Raw genomic sequence first — 6,773 nt, 5'->3', positions numbered from 1 at the left:
CGGGCAAATGTCTATAAATTGGGGTGCACAGACGCTGGTAACCGCTTCCTGTTTCCTGTTTCTGGGCATCGCGGGAACTTCGGTTGCGTGAGTGTGCTATTTATATTAAAGTGGTTTTTATCTTATACCAATTGGCCTGTATTAATTCGATCCGCCTCCAGAAAATGCTTTGAAAAATTTAAAAAAAAAAAAAAAGTCAAGATAAAATATGGGTAGAAGTCCCAGCAGTATCCAGAATTCTATTAACTTCATTTTCCTTTTTTTTTTTTTGATTTTCAAGACAGGGTTTCTCTGTAGCTTTGGAGCCTGTCCTGGAACTAGTTCTTGTAGACCAGAGCTGGCCTCGAACTCACAGAGATCCACCTGTCTCTGCGTCCCAAGTGCTGGGATTAAAGGCATGTGCCACCACCACCCAGGAACTGCAATTTCATACACTGGAAGAAAATGATGCTATGATGTGCACATACCCAAAGAAAACTCTGGACTCCCATTTAACCTACAAATAAATTAGACAATTCCTCAACACCACTGCCATGCCCTAGCAGCACAGACACTAAACCCTCATTTCTTAGAGTCAGAACCTCATCAGAGTGCATGGAACATCCCAGCTGTCACCAATGGAATCATTCCCACTCTCCACTGAGAATGTTGGAGAGGTTACTAACTCACTGTGAAGGGAACCTGAGGTCCATGTGTTAAGTGAACAACCAGAAATTCATCGCAAAGGCTTTTACTTTTTAAAGCAGTATCCAAACACATGCATAGATTTCCTGTTCTAAAAAAGAAATGTAATAAAAGGATTGATTTTTCACCTGATAGTCCCAGGACTGTTAATTCACAGAAGGCTCAAGGCAGACCAGATGGCAGCTCAGTGAGTAAAAACATTTGCCAGAGAGTTATAGGGCAGAAGGAGAGAACAAACTTCTGCAGTAGGTTGTCCTCTGACTTCACACTGGTATAACACACATAACCACCACCCCACTCCATCCCACCCTCCACACAAATGTTTTAAAGACAAAACATAACATCGTTAAAATATTTATTTTGACAGTCTATCGTGAGTCAGTACAGGCTCCACTCTGCCAGACGCGTTGAAATGATGTCTTTCTCATCCAGCCAGAGTACACACCTTCCATGTTGGATTGCTTCCAAATCCAGATGACCGAACAGGCCTTTATCCCCAAAGTAGGCTAAAACATTTGTGAAGAGGAAAAATAAATTAAACATGGAAACAAACACTATCCAGACACAGCTGAAGAACCAGGTCTTACATTTATGTTTGTGTTTCCCTATCAATCTCAGTGACTGGAGGACAAAAATCCATCAGCAGACAAAATGAGCAACGAAAACAATCAAACACAGAAATACAATTTTATTACTGTGAACATGGTTACCTTGGGAAAGGCAAAGGGAATTTTCAGTTTATATATAAAATGAAATCAATAAAAAGATAAATGATTATTTTCATTAACTAAAAGGACCAAGGAGCCCAAATCAAATTTTATTATTATTATTATATAAAGCATCAGGAAAACAGAAGAAACCTTTCCCTAAGTACTTTCTATGAGTCAGACTCTGGAAAGTCCACACTCCAACTGGTATTTCTGCTTCTAAGTTACCATAATTTTGACATTGAAACGGCTACAGGATGGAGGGGGAAGAATGAGATGTGACCTGGGGCCTTCACCTTAACTACCTACATCAATAGGATCACTGAGTTACTATTTCCACTTAAACTAATTTCTACCCAAAATGTTTACTTCATGAAGGGGCAGCAACTCCATGTCATTTGTTAAAGGGAGGGGTAGCACCGGGATTCAAGAGAGAAAAGAGATGCTTCATGTCTAAATGTTATTGGCTAAAAATGTGACTTAATGACAATGAGGTTCTGTAGTTTATTTTTAAAGGCCATTTAGGCTATGCCGTGCCTAGAAAGCACAATGCATTTACCATATTTATCAGATAAGAACTCAAGTTTCCCTCTAAATCCAAGTATTTTTACATACAGTTAAGATCTGGAAACAAAACCCTACACTTATTCGGATTTCTTTCTCAGTGGATAAACACCCAAAATAAAAAAAGACAATCCAGCCGGGCAGTGGTGGCACACGCCTTTAATCCCAGCACTCGGGAGGCAGAGGCAGGCGGATCTCTGTGAGTTCGAGACCAGCCTGGTCTACAGAGCTAGTTCCAGGACAGGCTCCAAAACCAGAGAAACCCTGTCCCGAAAAACCAAAAAAAAAAAAAAAAAAAGACAATCCTCCCTCGTCTGAAACAGATAACTTTCTTGTCAGTCTCCTCGGCACAGTGGATGAAATTAGTAATGGGGCAATCCTTCAGAGCCAATCCATTTTTTCCCAGACAGGGTTTCATATAACCAGGCTGACCTCACACTCACTATGTAGCTTATGATGACTCTAAAGTTTAATATTCTTGCCGGGCAGTGGGTGTGCCCACTTTTAATTCCAGCACTTGGAAGGCCAGCATGGTCTACAGAGTGAGTTCCAGGACAGCCAGAGCTGTAACACAGAGAAACCCTGTCTTGAAAAACCATGTTTTAATCCTCTTGCCTGCACTTCACAGGAACTTGAATTTCAGATATGACCATTATGCCCCATTTATGCCAGAGGTTGGATGTTAGGCAAACATTCTACTAACTGAAAAAAATTCCCAACCTTCGACTCTTTAAGGGAAGACTTTTGTTAGCACAAAAAAGGAAAGAACATGAAAAAACAATAAAGAAATGAAAATGCATCCAGGAAGCTGCTCCACCTATCCTGCAGTTTTGAGGAGTCAAAACCTGCTGGGATAAACAGAAGGATGCATCCTGTCTCACTATTGCAGCCTAAGCACTTAAGAAGCAAGGACAGCTGAGCAGCCTATTCTACATGTGTGTAAGACCAATGAGTGTGAAGTAAGCCACAAGCAGAGCAGGAAAGACTGAAGAATAGACATGGGACCTGTTTCAACAAGGAAAAAAGGAAGAAAGATTCAGCAAGAAGACATCTGAGATTGGGGCTCTCTAGAAGCAGGTTTCGTCAGGTAGAAACTGAGGGGAAAGCATTCAAAGGAGCACATGCCTTTGCTTATCGGACATGAGCAAAAACAGTTTATTTTGCATTGCCATACAGTCATGTAGTTAGGAGGAAAAATTTTCCTTAAACAAACAAAAGGTGGCGAGAGACAGGTAGTGGTGGTAGCATAGCACATGCCTTTAAGCCCAGCACTAGGGAGGCAGAGGCAAGTGGATCTCTATAAGTTCGAGGCCAGCCTGGTCAATGTAGCAAATGTCAGGGCAGCCAGGGTTATATAGAGGAACCTTATCTCCAAAACCAAAAACAACAACAAAAAACTACTTATGGTTTATTGACCAAATTACCCACAAGTGGTGTTAATATTTACACAAAATATTGTTACTCAATTCTCATGGCAACCTAATTTAGGAGGTATTATACCCAAACTATAAAGGAGGAAACAGCATTGAAAGTGTAATGGTGTCTTGAGGAAACATACTTGGTACTTTCCAATATGTGGAAAATATTCACACAGCTTGACCAAGTACATCTATGGTAATGTGTCTTAAGTGAGTGTTTCTCTAAAGATACAATTGTTTGCAATCACTGAGCCGCTCAAGAGCAAACAGAAAAATTCCTTGTGAAATTTATAGTTCAATGAATCAAGACTATTGGGGATCTGTGAAGGCAATTTTAAAAAGCCATTCCATGAGGCGCATTCCTGTAATCCTAGCATTCAGGGAGCTGAGTTCAAGGCCAACCTGGTCTACACAGTGAATTTAAGGCCAGTCTGAGACAAACAAGACTTTGCCTCAACTCCCCTTACTCTCCCCTCTCCCCCCCAATAAAGTCACACAATAAAAAGAAGCTGTGTCATAACAGGACCAGAGAAAGAACAAAGTAAAGAAATTAAAAGAGGCCAGTAAGCAGAGGAGTGGAGAAATTTTGTATCACAGAGCACAGGAAAAGCAGTAGGCTATGCAGCACTGTGCAGACTCTACAGGCTTTGGAGATATCTACTACCTACCAACTCTGTGTCCTGCTCTAGAGAATGGAAGTGACAATTACAGATAAAATGTACAAATCACCTAAAATTACTGGCACATTGTAGGTGGCCGCAAGTAATAATTTGAAAATTTGAAATTAGAGGGGTTGGAGGTGTGGCTTACTGGTAGAACGCTTACCTGCTATGCACAATCCCTCACTACTCCCAAGAAAAGGAAAAGAAAGTTTGAAATCAGAAATACTTCTAGTATGAGCATTTCAGGCAAGAAATACCCAACCTGCCCATTTTTTAAAAAAGGTATGTTCTAGCCGGGCCGTGGTGGTGCATGCCTTTAATCCCAGCACTCGGGAGGCAGAGGCAGGCGGATCTCTGTGAGTTCGAGACCAGCCTGGTCTACAGAGCTAGTTCCAGGACAGGCTCCAAAGCTACAGAGAAACCCTGTCTCGAAAAAACCAAAAAAAAAGGTATGTTCTGCCCATTCTTTACAAAGAAGTGACTTGGAAGAAGGTTTGAAAAAACTGAATACTTGGTATATCAAATGGAAGCTGTCAGGGTAACAATGGATGCCTGAGAAACACGCTGAATTCTCACCGCACCACTGTAGTCCAGCATAGTGACTGGAGCATCAGCCCTTCCAGAGCACACCTTCCTGTTGAGACTCTGCTTTTACAAAAATATTTACAAAGCTTTTACACACGTGTATATTGTTCCCACAAGTTGCTACATTTTAAAAGTTCAAATATAAAGGTCTACTGACCAGCCTGAAAGAATACTGGAAGGTGATAGAACCTTTAAGAGCAAAGCCTTGTGGGAAGAAGTGAGATCATAGAGGCATGTCCCTGCAGGGGATACTGAGACTCTGTCCCATCTTCTTTTGGCTTCCCCATCACCAGGAGGTGGAAAGGGTATCCTCTCGCTCCTACTACTGCCATGGACTGTACCACCAGCATCAGAGCAGCAAGGCCAAGCAACCACAGCCTAAGGCCTCTAAAAAGTAAGCCAAACAAACCTTTCTTCTTTATAAACTGACAGCTAAAAAGTCACAATGGAAAGCTGACTAATAGATGAACACACGCACATACATTAATATGCACGCTTCGCATGAAATTTTCAAATAGCTTATGTATCAACAACAAGAATTGTTTCTGGATAACAAATTTGACAATGCATTTTGGGAGCTATATGTATTGAGAGATTTCAATTTACTAATCTCATAAGAATTTATCATGAAGAAATAAAATCAACAAAAACTATGCGCACTAAAAAGCCTGGGAGCTGAAGAGCTAAGTTGGCAGTTAAGAGCACTGGCTGTTCTTCCAGAGGACCAGGATTAAATCCCAGTACCTACACAAAAGTTTACAGCTGTCTTTAACTCCATTTCCGGAGGATCTGACACTCTTCTGGCCTCCATGGTCACAGGCACACACATGGTACACAGACATACATGCAAGCCAAAGACTCATACACAGAATAATAACAACAACAATAATTTTTAAAAGTTACATTGTTATATAGAATCCTGAAAAACCTAAATAATTGACAAATAAAAAATATATGGTTTATCAATTCTAAATTTAGGTGAAAAGACCAAAATTCTATAAGTACCTTTGTTAGACTATGGTGTAAAAGGCTTCCTTTTCATGTTGTAAGATGATTAACTCTTTTTAGAATGTATATTATTATGATTCTAACACAGTAAATAGAGATGGAAGGAAACAAAGCAGTTACATAGTAAGTAATATAAGATAACTGGTCCACAGTTTTTCTCCCAACAACCCAAGAAAGACCAAAGTGGCTGGTAAAACTATAGGTCACTGCTTCCCAAAGATTCAATACCAATTAATATATGGACATCTGCCTCCAAATATTGATATTCAAGAGCAATACCTTAAAACTGATGGTTCAGGCATTCCAGGATCTGCACCCCTCGTAAATCCTGAAGGGAAAAATAAAAACTTTCAAATGAAACAATTACAACTCCAGTAGACAAAAAGCCTACAGTCACATCTCTTTCAATCCAATCTCCGATCCAGGATGTCTCAACTGACTTGTGCTGCTGAAGGTTTCTTTCTTTCTTTCTTTCTTTCTTTCTTTCTTTCTTTCTTTCTTTCTTTCTTTTTTTGGTTTTTGGAGACAAGGTTTCTCTGTGGCTTTGGAGCCTGTCTTGGAACTAACTCTTGTAGACCAGGCTGGCCTTGAATTCACAAAGATCTGCCAGCCTCTGCCTCCCAAGTGCTGGAATTAAAGGCGTGCACCACCACCACCCTGCGCTGCTGAAGGTTTCTAATTTTCACCAGAATGTGGAACAGCATCCGGGACTTCTCAGCAGAAAGGACAGCTGTTTCCTCTGCACACAGTCAGGAGTCACTCTCAATGTGCCTTGCGCCCACTCAGTCACTCCACAAGATTCTTACAAGTCCCACACCACACTGGAAGACTAGGAAGAGCTTAGAGATAAAGGGAAATGACACCTTTTCTGAAGGTATAACTGAGGATATCTTACTTTATCTTCCCCAAACTACTCTCTTTATAAAGCAAAGACTAGTGAAGTCCTTTAGTATTATTTATCCACCTATTTAGATCAATACACTGTAATTACAAGTTCAAGTAAATGAAACTTACTATTTAAATAGAATTAAATAGAATTTGCACACACACACACAAATTTGCTGGATAATGTCAAGAACTCTGAAGGGCTGAGTGTGGTGGCCAGCACTGGGGAGTCTATGGTAGAATCCCAAGTTTGAAAGAAA

At 40.5% G+C, this 6,773-nt stretch overlaps 1 long non-coding RNA gene across 1 annotated transcript; it reads right to left on the bottom strand.

The window, feature by feature from the left end:
• Nucleotides 1-1,022: 1,022 nt before the first annotated feature.
• LOC106144154 lies at nucleotides 1,023-5,968 on the bottom strand. The gene is made up of 2 exons (XR_001229247.2): nucleotides 5,908-5,968; nucleotides 1,023-1,190 (listed from the first exon to the last, which is right to left on the bottom strand). It is a non-coding gene; the product is annotated as an uncharacterized LOC106144154 (long non-coding RNA).
• Between the last annotated feature and the right edge of the window lie 805 nt (nucleotides 5,969-6,773).

Source organism: Microtus ochrogaster, linkage group LG3 (assembly GCF_000317375.1).
Source record: "Microtus ochrogaster isolate Prairie Vole_2 linkage group LG3, MicOch1.0, whole genome shotgun sequence".
NCBI classification, from domain to species: domain Eukaryota; kingdom Metazoa; phylum Chordata; class Mammalia; order Rodentia; family Cricetidae; genus Microtus; species Microtus ochrogaster.
The sequence above is the reverse complement of the archived record's forward strand: the minus strand, read 5'-3'. Positions and strand labels throughout refer to the sequence as shown.